Source organism: Callithrix jacchus, chromosome 5 (assembly GCF_049354715.1).
Source record: "Callithrix jacchus isolate 240 chromosome 5, calJac240_pri, whole genome shotgun sequence".
In the NCBI taxonomy this organism is placed as follows: Eukaryota; Metazoa; Chordata; class Mammalia; order Primates; family Cebidae; genus Callithrix; species Callithrix jacchus.
Window position 1 is genome coordinate 147,000,535 of NC_133506.1, and position 17,833 is coordinate 147,018,367.

A 17,833-nucleotide genomic window follows, 5' to 3' on the forward strand; every position below is an offset into this window, starting at 1 on the left:
CAAGTAGACATGCAGTTCCTAGGTGAACTGCACCATCTGGAAGAAGAACTGCACCTAGGAGAAGAAATGGGGAGGGGGTGAGAAAATTCTAGAACAGTTGGTTCTGAGACAAGGTCCCCCTAGAGTGGGGCTGTAAATTTATGTGAGAAGCACAATCAATGTTCACACTTGTTGGGAAAAAAAAGTCTGTCTTGATTTTATAAAGCAGAATGTTGAAAGAAAGGTTCTCCGTATGATGCTTCCACTCCCCCTGGTCCCCCCACCCCCATCCCCCCAATAATGGGAAATAGGAAGCATCTTCTCTGAAGGAAGATGTTTGAGTTTATCTCAAGGAGGCAGGTTTAAAAGGCGACTGGGAAATTGTAAGACGCCGTTCAGCCTCTTCTCTGAGCAGAGCGAGAGGCTGCTGGCCGCGGGAATGTGGTTCTTAGTGACCCTCGCAGCCCGCTGGCCCCACTGGACCAGGGAGAAGCCGGCGCGCGGGGCGAGGAGCCTGGGGCCGACTAACAGCAGAGGGCGCCAGAGAGCAGACCGCGCCCGCTGGGTGCGACCTCCGTGCCGGGGTGAAGTCCGCGAGCCCGGGACAGCTGCAGCCAGACCCTCACCCTCTCAGACTGGGACGGCTCTCCCTGCCCGCCTCTGCTCTGCTGTGACTTCGCTGTGCTTCTGCGGGAGAAAACGCTATAAGTGACTCCATGTATATCTGTAAAAATAAATGCCCGCTGCTATGACTATTCAGGTGAACAGGTGACAGGCGATCTTCAGAAAGAAGCGAAGAGTCTGGGGTAAGGGCGGGAGGGGGCTGTGGTTGCTTGCTGTTTGTTTTTCTGCTTGGCTTGTGGAGTGCGCTCAGTGTGTGGTGCTTTTTGTTTGCTTGGCTTTTTTTTTTTTTTTTTTTTTTTTTTTTTTAATGTCTTAGGTTAAAAATTGTCTTTCTGGGAAAACCTACTTTTCCCCAGGGTGATTTGACACACCTCTGGTGCAATACACTAACTTAGACCAAAGAAGCGCGGCTGAAGAGACCATTTAGCCACGTGTAAATCCCAGCAGGCCGTTTCCAAAAGAACCCCTGCCGGGATCGGCAGCCTTTCAGTCAAGGAGCGTTAGAGCTGGAAGAAACTTTAGAAATGAAACCGCCTTTTTATTATTAGATTAAACAGGAGGCCCAAAGAGGATAAGGAACTTGTCCAAAGTCACAGCGCCTTTGAGTGCAGTGGGGCTGATTTCTAGCCTGGGGCACAAGGGAAGCTGTTTCAGTGAAAGGTTTGTGGTGTGTGTTGCTAATCTTTCATTCTGTTCTATATGATTTAACATTGTAAGGAATTGAGAAAATACCATTATTTTAATTGCCGGGAATCTTCCCACATCAAGGTGATCATTGTTAATATTTTTGCTGTATAATTTTCCAGACTTTGAATGGAGGAGAGGTTTCTACATTGCCCAGGTTGGCCTCGAACCCATGGCCTCACCTCCTCATATGCCAGGACAACAGGCCTAAGCCACCGCAGCTCCCCAGACTTTTAAACTTATATATCAAAGCTTACATCAATAGAAATAATTTATATCTGTTTACTAAAACTGGATCACACCAACCTTATTGCTTTGCAGCCACCTTTTTTTTTTTTTTTTGTCATCAAAATAGCTTGAACTCTTTTCCATGTCAACTAATATACATCTACATCATAATTTCCTGTTGCCTTCAATGGGTGCACCTTCATTAGTTTAATCAACCCCTCATCGATAGGCATATAAGCTTTTTCCAATGTTAACCTTTTTTTCTTTTTTCTTTGAGACAGAGTCTGGCTCTGTCACCCAGTCTGCAGTGCAGTAGCATAATCTCAGCTCACTGCAATCTTCACCTCCTGGGTTCAAGCAATTCTCCTGCCCAAGTAGCCAGGATTACAAATGCCTGCCATGACACCCAGCTAATTTTTGTATTTTAGTAGAGATGGGATTTCACCATGTTGGCCAGGCTGGTCTCGAACTCCTGACCTCAGGTGATCCACTCATCTCAGCCTTGCAAAGCGCTGGGATTATAGGCATGAACCACTGCACCCAACCCAGTGTTAAACATTTACAATACATTGCACTAAATATACTTATCCATACATCTTTTGCACAGGTGGTGTCCACCTACTGATGGGTGTGACTTTCTGTAGGAATGCAGCATGACAGTGTAGGCTGGGCTTGGACACTGGCTTAGACACTTACTGGGTCTTTATACAAGCCACAACCTTTCTAGGCCCCAATTCTCTCATCTTCAAGTGGAAGTGATCATAGTGCTGGTCTCCTAGGGGTATTGGGAGGATTCAATGAGGTCATACATGGAAAGTGATTGGTCAGTGCTGAGCACATACAAGTCCTGATAAATGTTGACTTTTAGAATATTACAGTCATTACTGCAAATCCTGAAGACTGGCTCAAAATAACCCTCATGGTTTTATTTCACTCCGATTGAGAGTAACTGGAATTTCATGAAGAAGTGTTTAAGTGCTAAACCTCAGTAGCTAAAGCAATACTTCCTTTCTTTCTAATTCATTCAGAAAAAATAATAATAAAGGTAAATGGTAAATGGGCTCTTGAGCTACTTGTTATGTTCTAGTTACAGAGCTTAATGTCAGCCCAGAGAAAAGGCTGCATTGGCAAGGATGTGGGGAACTGTGGGGAAACTGTTGGTGGGCATGTAAAATGATGCAGCTGCTATGAAAAACGGTATGGAAGTTTCTTTAAAAATTAATGACCATATGATCCCACAATTTCACTTCGGGGTGTATCCTCAATTTCATTTTGAGTGTATACTCAAAAGAATTGGAGGCAAGGACTTGCAGAGATGTTTGTATGTGTTCATAGCAGCATTATTCACAATAGCCAAGGGTGGAAATAACCCAGATGTCCATTAGTGAATGAATGGACAAACGAAATGTGGTATACACACATAATGGAATATCATTCAGCCTTAAAATTAAAGGAACGCCTACCACATGCTACAACATGGTTGGCCTTTCAAGACATTATGCTAAGTCAAATAGGCCAGTCACCAAAGGACAAATACTGTATTATTCCACTCATGACAGACCTAGAGCAGTCAATTCATTAAGATAAAAATAGAATGATGGTTTCCAGGGGCTGGAGGAGTTGGGGGTGGGGGTGAGGCTGTTGTTTAATGGGTGCGGAGTTCCAGTTCTGCAGGATGAAAAGAGTTCTGGGTATGGATGCTGGCGATGGTCACACAGCAATGTGAATGCACCTCATGCCATCGAACTGTCCACAAAAACAGTTAAGATGGTAAACTTGATATGCTTATTTTACCACAATTAAAAACAACATTCTAAAAGAAAGAGGCAGAGTGTCTTATTGAAGGTTAAGTTGCCTTCCTAAGCATCAAGTCTTTTGTGACAGATAAAGCTCCCCTGGATCCCTTCTCCTTTGGAAAACGCTCAAAGCACAGCCTCTGGCTCCCCAGTACCTTCGAATGCATCTCCTCTGTTTTTTCCTTACATCCAGGGTCATCACCATTCCACAGGCCTAAGCAGTGAAGGCGTGAACTCTGAAGCAGAAGCTGTAGTCTCTGCAAGTTGGTTTTTAATCTAGGAGGATGCCACGAGTCACCAGGACACATTTCAGGTTCATGGTCCCATCCAAGGCGTTGCAAACCCGTTCCTATCAACCAGATGTGTGAGTCACCCACATTTCTTCTGCTTGGTCCCCACCCTCACCTCCTGTCTCTCTCCCTCCCTCCCCTCACAGGTTGTATCATCCTCCCCAAACAGGAATGAGCCGATGGTACTCTACTCAGAGTACCTCCTGGTTCCCCATACGCACAGGATAAACGCCCACCCGAAAAGTCTTCCACAGCACCACCACACCTCTCGTTCTTCCTTTCACCCTGAGTCCTGCTACACTCCTCACCCCCTCCATTAGAGCAGAGCCTGAGGTTTCCCGGACCAACGGACCCTCCCCATCTCAAGACATGCCAGCCCAGGGCATTGGCTCAAGCCTTTCCTGCTGTGTTCACTGTGTTGAATTCCCGTTCCTCTTCCTTATCCAGGCTCACTCCTCACTTTTAGTTGAATGACATGGCAAGTCTCTGAGTTATTGGCAGCTCTCATCTGTAGCAGGGGAGAACTAATATAATACACACAATAGCAATAGCTCACATTGATCAATCACTGACTGTGCCAGGCACTGTTCTGTGCGTGTGTGCTCTACATGTACAATTCCGGTATTCCTCAGAATCACACTGAGATGTAGCCACTGTTGTCCTATTTTTCAGTAAGGAAACTAAGGTCCAAAGAGTGTAAAAAACTGGCTCAAAGCCACCCCCCTGGTAAGAAGTGGAAAGAAGATGAGGATGCTGGCCCTCTGGCTCGGGACGCTCCTCGAGGTCATGGTGGGGAGAAAGAGGCAAGGAATGTGAAGTGTTGTGCACAAAAGCAAACCACGGTTCTCCTCCCATCCTCCCAATCCGAGTTTACTTGGAAATGGTTATTTTGTGCCTTTTCCCTTGAATATGTTATTAAATCCCCAAGAAAAGAAATTAGCTCCTCCTCATCTTCATGTTTCTCCAGCCACTAGCACAGGTTTTACTCATAGTAGGTCTCACACTAAAAAGAAGAAAGAAAAAGGTCTTCAGTGCCTTGAAAATGCAAAGTGAGAACTACAATTGGGGACAAGAGAACATGAGCATTACGGCATGGTACTTAGGGCCTAGATTTCCGGAACCAAACAAGCAGATCAAATTGCAGCTTCTCTACTTACAGCTGCATGATGCTTCGCAAGCTGCTCATCTGCGTGCTCCAGTGACTTGTCTCATACGGACACGTGCATGCACAGTCATTCCCTCGGTATCTAAAGGGATTTGTTCCAGGACCTCCTTGAGATACCAAAATCTGTGAATGCTCAAGTCCCTGCTGTGAAATGGCATAGAATTTGCATATAACTTATGCACATCCTACCATGTACTTTTTTCTTTTACTTTTTTTTGGAGGGAGATAGAGTTTCACTCTTGTCACCTAGGCTGGAGTGCAATGGCTCAGTCTTGGCTCACTGCAACCGCTGCCTCCCGGGTTCAAGCAATTCTTCTGCCTCAGCCTTCTGAGTAGCTGGGACTACAGGCACATGCCACCATGCCTGGCTAATTTTTGTATTTTTAGTAAAGACAGCATTTCACCACGTTGGCTAGGTTGGTCTCGAACTCCTGACCTCAGATGATCCGCCCAACTCGGCCTCCCAAAATGCTGGGATTACAGGTATGAGCCACCATGCCCCGCCCTCCCATGTACTTTAAGTCATCTCTAGATTACTTATAATACCTAATACAATGTAAATGTTATGAAAATAGCTATTATGCTGTATTGTTTAGGGAATAAAGACAAGAAAAAAGTGTTCAGTACAGACGGAATTTCTTTTAAAATATTTTCAATCTAAGGTTGGTTGAATCGTTGGTCACCAACCTTAGATTGAAAATATGGCTGACTGAGTCATACTCACCATAATGACATTGAGAGCAACAAGGGATGGCATATGTGGCAGTGGTCCCATAAGATTACAATGGAGCTGAAGATTTCTATCACTACTAACTTCATAGTGTCACAGTGCAATGCATCACTAGCATGTGTGTGTGATGAACGAGCCTACTGTGCTGCCAGTCATATAAAAGTGTAGCACATACAATTACATACAGTGCATAATACCTGACCGTGATAACAAACAGCTACGTTACTGGCTTATGTATTTGCTATACTACACCTTTATTGTTATTTTAGAGTGTGCTCCTTCTACCTATAACAAAGTTAACTGTAAAACCAATTGCAGATGGACAGACTGATAGATGAATAGGAGGATGGATAGATGGATCCATAGATAGATGAATGGATGGATGATAGATAGATAATCACAATGTTACTTTGAGGAATGAATGAATGAATATATGCAAAGCACTTGGAACGGTGCCCAAACCATGGGAAACTCTTGATGTGTTTGCTATCATTATAATTCTGTATCTTAGCCCAGCAAATAGACTATGAGTTATTAACCACCCATCTTCTGAGAAAGTGATAAGAAAAGAGCTTAGACCTATTGCAAAGTGCAGCTCAAACTGCTTCCCTTGAGGGTCCCTCCCTGACTCCAGACTGAGTTTCTCATTCTTTCCTCTCTGCTGCATCTGTTTTTGCTGTATATATTGCATATTTTATGTAACTAGATACAACCTATTTAATCTAAAATTTTTTAATTACATGCTTTATGCTGAGGCAATTAAAGACTCGCAGGCAGTTGTAAGGAATAATACAGAAAGACCCACTGTACCCTTCACCCAGTTTCCCCCAGTGGTAACATTTTGCAAAACTCTAGTGTAATGTAATATTGCAACTAGGATATCAGCATTGATGCATTTCACATACAGGACAGTTCAATCACATAAAGATCTCCCTGATGCTCTTTTATAGCCACACCCAGCTCCCATCTTTCTCCCTCACCTTGTCCCTAAATCCTGTGACCAGTAATCTGTTTTGTTACTTTAATTTTGTTATTTCAAGAATGTTATATAGACACCAGTGAGGCAAGGCCGTGTTTTCTACCATATATTCTTTCTATCTTACTTCACCTTACTTACTTCTCCTGGGGAAGCCTCTCCCCTGCCTCTAATCATTTCATTTGTGCAGTCTCTGAATAGTCTTTTGAACAAAAGTGTGAATAAAAGCGCCCCGAAAACTGTAAGATAGATAATGATGGATTTTAGTATAACTGAATAAGAAAGGGTCACTGATAGAGTTTCAGATTCCACATTGCAACTCATCTTTTAAAAAGCTCATCACCTGGGCTCAAGTGATCCTCCCACCTCAGCCTCCCAAAATGCTGGGATTACAGGTGTGAGCCACTGCACCCAGCCAACAGCTTGCTGCATGATAAATATAAGCCCTGTGTATACAACATTTCTGGTCAGGAAAAGGGATTTTTTTTAATACATTAATCAAAGCCTCTGATTTATGCCCACTTTGGCAAAGGCCCAGTGTCTACCAACCATGTGGTACTTCCTGAAGTTACAAAGCTGTTTTTTCCTGATTCAAGGCATGAAACCTTCTCCCACTAAGAAAAGGATAAAAGGAATAAAATATTAATGGGGATAGGACAGTACCCAAATACTGCACACCTTTGCGTAGGGCCTGGCGCAGAGCCTTAAAATACAGTATGGCAATGTGGACAAGAAAACATGGTCTAGGAGTACAGAGGTATGGGTTCAAGGAGTATTCTGCTGCTCACTGGGCATGTAACTTGGGATTTTACCTTTTGAATTTTATTTTGTTCACTGATAAACTAGTCTCATAAAATAAAGAAACAAAAGTGTTTTGAAATCTAAAAAAAAAAAACTCATCACCTGTCAAGTTTTGGTGTAGGATTAAAAAAAATTGGACCAGGTACAGTGGCTCACACCTGCAATCCCAGCACTTTAGGAGGCTGAGGCAGGTGGATCACGAGGTCAAAAGATTGAGACCATCTTAGGCCAACATGGTGAAACCCTGTCTCTATTAAAAATACAAAAACTAGCTGGGTGTGGTGGCATGCACCTGTATTCCCAACTACTCAGGAGGCTGAGGCAGGAGAATTGCTTGAACCCAGGAAGTGGAGGTTGTAGTGAGCCGGGTGACAGAGTGAGACTCCGTCTCAAAAAAAAAATCTACATGTATTTGAAGAGACAATTAAAATACTGGCCTGGCAACAGAGCGAGACTCTGTCTCAAAAAAAACTACATGTATTTGAAAAGACGATTAAAATACTCTTCTCTTATTTAACTACACATTTAAATGGGACTGAATTGTCCTCAGATACTTCAACTAAAATAACATATAGTAAGAGATAGACTGCAGAAACAGATATAAGAATCAGCTATCTTCCATTAAGCCAGATAGTAGAGATCTGAAAAATGAAAAACAATTTCACTTTTCTCACTGATTTTTCTTTGTTTTAGAAAATATAGTTGTTTTCACAAAAATATGCTATTTGTATTAGCTTGCGTTGGCTATGTTGCTGTTTACAAATTAATTAAATAGTTTTAAGTGTCTGTTTCAGTTTATGACACATTAAATATGAATTGTTATATCAAGAGTGAATGTTATGTAAGTGGAACTATGCAACGTTTTGAGATTGGCTTTTATCGTTTAGCATAGTTTTTTACTTTTTTAATTTAGCAAATTTATTCAAGCTTCATCCAAGTTGTTGCATGTATCAGTGGTTTGTTCCTCTCTTCACTGAGCAGCATTCCATGGCAGAGATGTACCAGTTTGTTTAACCATTCACCTATTGGAGGACATCTGGGTTGTTTCCAGTTATAACAAAAAGAAAACTGTTCAGATACAGATTTTTGTGTGAACATGTTTTTCATTTCTCTGGGATAAATGCCCAAGAGTAGAGCTGCTGCACTGTGTGGTAGAGAAGTGTTCCATTTGTTTAAGAAGCTGCCAAACCTTTTCCAGAGTGGTAGGATCATTACATTCCCACCAGCAATGTAAGAGACATCCACGTTCTCCTCACCACCATTTGGTGAGGATAGATACTTACATTATCTATTCTGATGGACATGTAATGATATGTCATTGTGACTTTCATTTGCATTTGCCTAATGGCTAATGAAATTGAACATCTGTTCATGTACTTATTTACCAGCTCCATATCTTCTTCAGTGAAATGTCTGTTCCTTTCTTTCACCTATGGTCTAATCGGATTTTTTTTTTAACTGTTGCATTTTCAGAGTTCTTGATATATTCCAGATAAGTGTCCTTTGTCAGATATCTGGTTTACAAATACTTTTCCCAGTCTGCAGCTTGTCTCTGCATCCTCTTAATAGGGTCCTTCTTAGAGCAAAAGGTTTTAATTTTTATGAGATCCAATTCGTCAGGTTTTCCGTTACAGATCACACTTTTAGAATCGAGTGTAACAACTCTTTGCCTAGCCCTAGGTCTCAAAGATTTTCTCTTATGTTTTCTTTTGCAAGTTTTCTAGATTTACCTTTTCCATTTCATACTGTGCTCCATTTTCAGCTAATTTTTGCATAGGATATGAGACTTGGGTCAAGGTTCTTTTCTTTTCCTGTTTTCTTTTTGTCTGTGGATGTCCAATTGCTTCAGCACCATTTGTTGAAAAGCCTATTGCTGTGGTTTGAATGTGTCCCCCGAAGTTTGTCTGTTGGAAACTTAATCCCCAGTGCAACACTGTTGGGAGGTGGGGTGTAAGAGGAGCTGTTTCGTCATCAGGGCTCTGCCCTCATGAATGGATTATTACTATCGCCAGAGTCTGTCTGTTACAAAAGCGAGTTGAGCCCCCTGTCGCTGTCTCTCCCTTGCCATCTGATACCTTCTGCCTATGTGATGATGCAGCAAGATGGCCAACACCAAATGTGGCCCCTCAATCTTAGACTTCCTCCATAACCAAGAGCCAAATAATCTCCATTTGTTATAAATTACCCAGTCTGTAGCTGTCCGTCATAGCAACACACAAGACCAAGACAGCTGTCCATCATAGCAACACACAAGACCAAGACAGCTGTCCATCATAGCAACACACAAGACCAAGACAGCTGTCCCTCCTCCATTGAATTGCTTCTGCACCTTGTCAAAAATCGGTTATAGTGAGCGCATCTGTTTATTGGTTCTTTGTTCTCTTCCATGAATCTAGGGGTCTTTTCCTCATCAAAATATCACACTGTCTTGACTTCTTGACTATTGTAGCTTTATGGGAGGCTCTTAAATGAGGCATATTGCTATATCACTCAGGCTGGAGTACAATTCTGTAGTCATAGCTCATTGCAGCCTTGAACTCCTGGACTCAAGCAATCCTTCAACCTCAACCTCCCAGGTAACTGGGACTACAGGTGCCTGCCACTGCATCTAGTTAATTAAAAAAAATTTTTTTTTGGTAGAGATGAGGTCTCCCTATATTACCCAGACTGGTCTTGAACTCCTGGCCTCAAGTGATCCTCCCATCTCAGCCTCCCAAGGTGCAAGGATTACAGTGTGAGCTACTCTGCTCAGCGTAACTTTCTCCTTCTCTAGTAAGATTATTTCAGCTATTCTAGATCCTAAGCCTTTTCATATTGATTTTAGCATAAGTTTGTCTATGTCTACAAAAAAATACTTCCTGGGTTGCTATAGCATTTTTATTTGCTTCTGCTAACATCCAAGGTATGATTTGGTCAAGAACATCTCCAGGATATCCTCATTTGACCAGGACATATTCAAGGTAAAAAATCCATCTCGTTTATCTTTGTAACTGCCAAGCACCCAGCATGACATATACTATAGGTGCTCAATAATATTTGTTGGGTGAGTGCACAAATGGGTGTCCCCAAAACACATTTACATGCAAAAACAGACAATTTTGCAATAAATAGAGTCCATTCTTTTATTTTGTTTTCTCTTAGCTCCTTTATACTTTCAGCTCATCTTACTCATTTCTATGAGGTTTCCTTCCTAAAACCCAGAGTAGGCCTGGACCATTTTGGCCAAATTTGAGCTGATTGCATCACTTCCATGCACAAAATCTTACAAAACTTATTCTATATACTGAATAAAATTCACACCCCTCAGTACTTTCCCATACACACAGAGAGACAACCTATATCATCATACGCAAGAAAATATTTACTGAGGTCTTAGCCTGTACTAGGGATTGTCAACAATGAAAAGAATTGTCAAATATGATTTCTGCCCTGAGAGAGTTTGAAATGCACATTTGCTATTTGAGGACTGCATGGCACATGCTCTGTTCCTTATATACTTGCTCACCCTTTCACTTCTCTTTGGCTGAGTCATAAATCTTCCTCGTTTCTGTTCCAGTGCTTAGCTGCAAGGGCAGTTTCTGGCCCATGTACCACAGGCCAGGGCTGTCAGGGCTGATGCCACATCATCCCCCAGGATTCTGGGAGAAAAGCCCTTGACTTCTCTCCAGCTCTCTCCTTTTTCTTCAGGATGAGGTTTAAATACGCATATTTGTTTTCGCCTCTCATGCAAGTATACCGAAAGGATTAATGAGTGCACTTTAAAGGCTTTTGATAAGACATGGTATATTGCCAAGGTAATCAACGATTATGTTTTCTTATATGAAAGTTAAAATAAGCCACAGGAAGGAGTCCAGCCTTGAACGTTTACCCATGTTTATTTTTGAAAACTGTTTTCTTTGCCATTCAGCATTAGGAAAACAGTCTGGGTACTGTGATTTTTAGAGCTCATAAACCTATAAATCTTCCTCCCAGATCAGGGTAAATAACTCTCCTTTCTACCATGACTGGGGAAGTCAGAAGTGTGCACAGTGTGTGGCTTGAAAGACTCTTTGCCAAAATTCTACCCCAGTGAACAATTCTGGGCTTTCGTGATGGGAATCTCAATTTTCTCAGCCTCTTCGCAGCTGGCAGTGCAGCCCTGAAATGTCTTCCTTCGCTTCCATGATATCCCTGGAGACCCCTTCTCCATATTCTTCAGGGGACCTTCCTCCCCAGCCCAGCCTCTGAATGCTGCTGGCCCCCACAGCTCGGTTCAGGTCCTCTCCTTCCTCACTCTTCACTCTTCTTGGGTAAGCTCATTTGCTCTCATAGCTGTAGAGACCTTTAGAATGGGGCACATTCTCCTTGTTTCTATGTGAAACCCTCTCTAGAATATTCCCTTAGCCCCTGACCTCTTCATTTCACTTACTGGTGATCTTTGAAGGAAGAATTGGGCAGGCTCCTCTGGGACCCTCACTCTGCCTTGGAAGTCCGTCCACCTGCCTGACCTCTGCCCTCTGCCCTGGATGAGAGTGAAAGGAAAAGGCTGACTATTGTCCATCTGGGCCAGTGACCGGATGTGCAGGGCCACCTAATTTTGAGGGAAGTATTAACAGGCCTATCTAGTCACAGATCCAGGGCCACAGCCTCTCATCGGCTTCATCAGCACGAACACTGAGATTTAATCTCCACTCGCCCACTGCTAGCTTTACCTCTCAGTTGTTTCCATGCTCAGTGGGGATGAAGGGTGCTTTGTGGGACCTCTCTTTTCCCCCTGCCCCACACTATCTTGTTATCAGACAAAATGGACCTTGAGGAAAAAAATTATTAAAGAATGATCTTTTTTAAGGATCAAGGCATTAATATACTAAGACGACAAAGAATCCTGTGTGGATGTGTCTAGTAACAGAGCTCCAATATTTAGGGGGAAATATGACAGAAAGAATCCACAATCATAGTTGAATATGAATATCTTAGGATAGGGCTGCTAGAAAAAATTCAGGAGACAGATGGACGAAACAACACTATTAACCACTTTTACGTAATTGATATTTATAGAATCTATATTTACTAGTTACGACTGCAGAATACACATTCTCTTCAAGCACATGTGGTTTATTGATCAAAATAGACCATATACTGGACCATAAAACAGTATTCAATAAATTGAAGAGGATTTATATTTTATAGAGCCTATTCTCTGATTAAAACAGAATTACATAAAATTAAAAACAATAAGTAGAGAGACACCAAATATTTGGAAGTTAAACAACTCACTTTTAGAGAATAAGTCAAAGAAGAAATCAAGAGGGAAATTAGAAAATTCTTAGAACTAAATGACAATGAAAAAGGTCAAAATCTGTGGGATGTGAGCAGTGTTAGAAACTTATACCTCTAAATGCTTAGACTGGGTCAGGGGCTGGGAGGGCATACAAAAGCAGAGACTTAGTAGTCCACAATGAGAAACTAGAAAGAAGAGCAAAGTGAGCCCAAAGTAACTAGAAGAGAGGGAAAAGTAAAGATAAGAGCAGAAAAAGAACACAGAATTGAGAAAATTAGCAAAGACAGTGAAGTTTGACAAGAGGGCCAAGACAATTTAACGGGAAAAGAAGTGTCTTTTCAACTACCTGTGCTGGGACAACTAAATACCTACTTGCAAGAGAAAGAAGCTGAGCCACTGCCTCACACCATATACAAAATATAACCCAAAATGGAGCAGTGTCTTCAGAGCTAAAACCACAAAATTTCTAAAAGAATACATAGGAGTAAAACCTCTGGTCCGTAGGCAATGGCTTCTTAGATATGACATAAAAGTGACAAAAGAAAACAGATATATCAGAATTTATCAAAATTTTAAACTTTTGTGCGTCAAAGGATACCAACAACAAAGTGAAAAGACAACCTACAGAACGGGAGAAAAGATTTGCAATTTATATATCTCAAGAGAGACTTGTATCCAGAATATATATAAAGAACTCTTACAATGCAACAATCAAAAGATATTTCAATTTAAAAGCGGACAAAGGTTTGAGAAAGATACACAAATGAGCAATAAGCTCCTGAAGAGATGTTCAACATCATGAGTCATTAGGGAAATACAAACCAACTGCAATGAGATACCATGTCACACCCACTAAGGAACTGGAGTCAAAGAGTCACATCCTAACACAGTGGGCAAGGATGTAGAGAAACTGGAACCCTCACCTACTGCTGGTAGGATTGTAAGATGGTGCCACTGCCCTGGACAACAGTGTGAAAGGTCTTTGAAAAGTTAAACACAGAATTACCAGAGGACCCAGCAGTTCTACATCCAAGGGAATTGAAAATACATATCCTCACCAAATGTGTTTGGTTTTTCTTTTCCCTTTTTCTTTGAGACAGGATCTTACTCTGTCACCCAGCCTGGGGTGCAGTGACACAGTCATGGCTCACTATATCCTCGACCTCCTGAGCTCCAGTGATCCTCCTGTCTCAGCCTGCTAAGTAGCTGGGACTACAGGCAGGTGGCAACATGCCTGGCTAATTTTAATTTTTTTTTTTAAGATGGAGTCTTGCTTTGTTGCCCAGGCTAGAGTACAGAGGTGCTATCTCAGTTCACTGTACCCTCTGCCTCCCGGGCTCAAGCAATTCCCCTACCTCAGCCTCCTGAGTAGCTGGGACTACAGGCATGTGCCACCAGGCCCAGCTAATTTTTGCATTTTTAGTAGAGATGGGATTTTACCATGTTGGTCCGGCCAGTCTCTAACTCCTGACCTCAGGTGGTCAACCCACCTTGGCCTCCCAAAGTGCTGGGATTACAGACATGAACCATTGTGCTCAGCCGTTTTTAAGTTTTTGTAGAGATGGGGTTTCGCTATGTCACTCAGTCTGTTCTCAGACCCCTGAGCTCAAGCAATCCTCCCATCTCAGCCTCCCAAAGTGCTGAGATTACAGGCATGAGGCACTATACCTAGCCTCCTCACAAAATGTGTACGAAGTGTTCATAGCAGCATTTTTCATAGTAGCCAAAAAGTGGAAACAACCCAAATATCTATTAATTGATGAACAGAAGGACAAAATGTGGCATAGCCTCATGACGGAATATTAGTTGGCCATAAAAAGGAATGAAGTACTGATACATGCTACAACATGGCAAATCTTCTTTAGAATGTTATAAGGCATGCTAAGTAAAAAAGGTCAGACAGAAAAGTCCACACATCTATGATGCCATTTATTAAAATGTCCAGAATAGGTTAATCAGAGATAGAAGGTGGATTTGTGGTTGCCAGGGACTTGGAAAAGAGGGGAGTGGTGAGTGACTACTAATGGCTACAGCAAATCATTTAGTGGGTATTTTAAAATTCATACCTGAGTTATATTCTGTGTTAGTAAAGGTCAGGTCAGATTTGGTGTCAGTGTGAATTAAAACACTTTTGACAGTGGTCTGCACCTGTAGTGCCAGCTACTTGGGAGGCTGAAGCGGGAGGATAGCTCATTCAGCCTGACCAACATAGTGAAACTCTGTCTCTAAAAAAATTTAGGAGAGTAACTTAGCAATATCTATCAAGATATATATACCCTTTGACCCAGCAATTTAATACCTGCAGATATACTCATATAAATGCACAAAGAGAGATGTGTAAGGACTTTCCATGCAGCATTTCCATGCAGTGTCATGGCACCACACTGAAAACGTCATAAACACTTATCAGTAGGGATTTGTGTTCAGGCACCAGCTTCGTGGGTGTGTGGCAGCAGCTTCCTCATCCCTGGGTTCCAGCCACAAACTCAACAACCCCAATGGTGGCTCCTGCTTCCCCACCTCGTTGACCCTGGCAGAAGGAACAGCTCCCTGGGAGGCCTGTGTAGTGGAGGAGTTCTGGGAGTCCCTTCTAGAAACCCAGCCTGGAGCTCACTCCTCTGGTCCATCGAGTGATTTGGTAAACTTCTGAGTTCTAGACCATACCACCATAGCTGAGATCCTGGGATGAGGATGCCCCCAGCACCCAGAACACTGGCAGCTAGACATGGGAAAGTCTTCTACAGCAACAGCATCTGCAGCCTGCAGGAAACAGCCAGGAGCATTTGCAGGGACTTCTGCCTCTGACTGTCTTCCAAGGCATGTGAAAGGTCCAGCTGGAAGGAAGCATGGAAAATAAGGTTTCCCGCTTTCCAGCCCCTGTGATGCAGAAAGGCAATACTAGAAGGAGATGGAACAGGGTGGCAAGTGCCAATTAAATATATCCAAATCCTATCAATAGCATTTCTTTTCTTTTCTTTTCTTTTTTCTTTTTCTTGAGACAGGGTCATCCTCTGTCACTCAGGCTGGAGTGAAGTAGCATAAACATGGCTTACTGCAGCCTCAACCTCCTGGACCCAAGTGATCCTCCTGCCTCAGCCTTCCATTTAGCTGGGATCACAGGCACCTATCATAACATCTGGCTAATTTTCTTTATTTTTTGTAGCGATGGGGGGGGTCTCACTATGTTGCCCAGGATGGTCTCAAACTCCTAGATTTGAGTGACCCTCCCACTGTGACCTTCCAAAATGCTGGGTTTATAGGTGTGAGCCACCACAGCTGGCCCATATTTCTTAGTTCGTTAATATACTAGTGACCTCAAAAATCGAAAATGGCCATGCAGCCTTTGAGAAACACTAGCGAGGGTAGGATGAAAAGAGACCTACTTAAATTTTTTTTTTTGTTTCCATTCATTTTTGGCTAAGTTGTTGAACCTCTTTTTCCAGTGTGCAGTCTGTCTCCCACAACACTTCTGAAGTCACAGCCTAACTTGTAGGCACTTAGGCAAACAAACAAACAAAAAAACAAATCTAGAGGCATCACATTGCTTAACTTCAAACTATCCTAAAAGGCTATAGTTACCAAAACAGCATGGTACTGGTATGAAAATAGGCACATAGACAAATGGAACAGAATAGAGATCCCAGAAAGAAAGCCAAATACTTACAGGCAACTGATCTTTGACAAAGCATACAAAATATAAAGTTGGGAAAGGACTCCCTATTCAATAAATGGTGTTGAGATAACTTGCAAGCTCCATGTAGATAAACGAAACTGGATTGCCACCTCTCACATTACACAAAAATCAAATCAAGATGGATCAAAGACTTAAATCTAAGACCTGAAATCACAAAAATTCTAGAAGATAACATCAGAAAAACTCTTCTAAACATTGGCTTAGGCAAAGAATTCATGACTAAGAACCCAAAAGCAAATGCAACAAAAACAAAAATAAATAAATAGGACCTAATTAAGCTAAAAAAGCTTCTGTAGAGCAAAAGAAACAATTAGCAGAGTTAAAAGACAACCCACAGAGTGGGAAAAAATATTTGCAAATTATGCATCTGACAAAGGACTAATATCCAGAATCTACAAGGAACTCAAACAAATTGGCAAGAAAAAAATAATCCCATCAAAAATGGGCAAAGCACATGAATAGACAATTCTCAACAGAAGATATACAAATGGCCAATGAACATACAAAAAATGCTCAACATCGGTAATCATCACGGATATGCAAACCAAAACCACAATGTGATACCATTTTACTCCTGCAAGAAAGGCCATAATTTAAAATTCAAAAAATAATAGATGTTGGTGTGGATGTGGTGAAAAGGGAACACTTTGCTACTGCTGGTGGGAATGTAAACCAGTACAATCACTATGGAAAACAGCATGGAGATTCCTTAAAGAACTCGAAGTAGATCTACCATTTGATTCAGCAATCCCACTACTGGGTATCTATGCAAAGAAAGAAGTCATATGAAAAAGACACCTGCACACACGTTTATAGCAGCACAATTCGCAATTTTAAAAGTATGGAATTAGCCTAAATGCCCATGAACCAATGAGTGGGCAAAGAAAATGTGGTGTATATACACCATGGAATACCACTCAGCCATAAAATGGAATGAAATAATAGCCTTTGCAGCAACTTGGATGGAATTGGAGGCCATTATTCTAAGTGAAGTCACTCGGGAATGGAAAACCAGATATTGTAAGTTCTCACTTATAAGTGGGAGCTAAGCTATGAGGACACAAAGGCAGAAGAATGATATAATGGACTTTGGGAATTCAGGGGGAGGAGGTGGGGAGGAAAAAAGACTACATGTTGGGTACAGTGTACACTGTTCGGGTGATGAGTGCACCAAAATCTCTGAGATGTCACTAAAGAACTTATTCAAGGCTGGGTGCGGTGGCTCACGCCTGTAATCCCAGCACTTTGGGAGGCCGAGGCAAGTAGATCACCTGAGGTCAGGAGTTCAAGACCAGCCTGACCAACACGCTGAAACCTCGTCTCTCCTAAAAATACAAGAAATTAGCCAGGCACCCTGGTGGGTGCCTGTAATCCCAACTACTTATGAGGCTGAGGCAGGAGCGCTGCTTCAACCCAGGAGATGGAGGTTGCAGTGAGCTGAGATTGTGCCAATGCACTCCAGCCTAGGCAACAAGAGTGAAACTCTGTCTCAAAAAAAAAGAACGTATTCGTGTAACCCAAAACCACCTGTTCTCCAAAAACTATTGAAATAAAATTAAAAAATAAATAAGTAGTGTAGGCATGTGACTGTTTTTCAGGGTGGTTC

The 17,833-nt window shown here is 42.1% G+C and overlaps 1 long non-coding RNA gene across 1 annotated transcript; it reads left to right on the forward strand.

The window, feature by feature from the left end:
• Nucleotides 1–595: 595 nt before the first annotated feature.
• Nucleotides 596–16,490, forward strand: LOC144582891 (uncharacterized). The gene is made up of 2 exons (XR_013536430.1): nt 596–785; nt 3,505–16,490. It is a non-coding gene; the product is annotated as an uncharacterized LOC144582891 (long non-coding RNA).
• The last annotated feature ends 1,343 nt before the right edge of the window (nt 16,491–17,833 follow it).